This window comes from Triticum dicoccoides, chromosome 4A (assembly GCF_002162155.2).
Source record: "Triticum dicoccoides isolate Atlit2015 ecotype Zavitan chromosome 4A, WEW_v2.0, whole genome shotgun sequence".
NCBI classification, from domain to species: domain Eukaryota; kingdom Viridiplantae; phylum Streptophyta; class Magnoliopsida; order Poales; family Poaceae; genus Triticum; species Triticum dicoccoides.
The window spans coordinates 690,390,815-690,391,201 of NC_041386.1; positions in this window are offsets into that span (position 1 = coordinate 690,390,815).

Genomic DNA, 387 nt, shown 5'->3' on the forward strand with positions numbered 1-387 from the left:
ACCTTGAGCATGTCGGCCTGCATCTTCTCGAACCATGGCCTCTTCCTCGGCAACACGGTGTTGAGGTCCACCTTCATGATCTCCACTCCCGTCATCATGCTAACGAGTGCCACTTCTTTTGCCTTGGTCTTGGCATTGGCGGCCTCGATCTCGAGCATTTTGTCTTGCTTCTTCGCCTCCATCTCAAGCATCTTGCCTTGCTTCTCCGCGTCCATCTCGAGTCTCCTCCTTTGGATCTCCATGAACGTGTTCGTTTGCTCTTCCTTGTCTTGTCGGTGCTTCTCCTCTCTTGAGTCCTTTTTGCCCATCATGTCCTCCACAGTTGCAAGCAAGGTGATCGACGCCGCATTCCACTTTGCCTCCTTCTTGGAGTTGATCTTCCCCCGC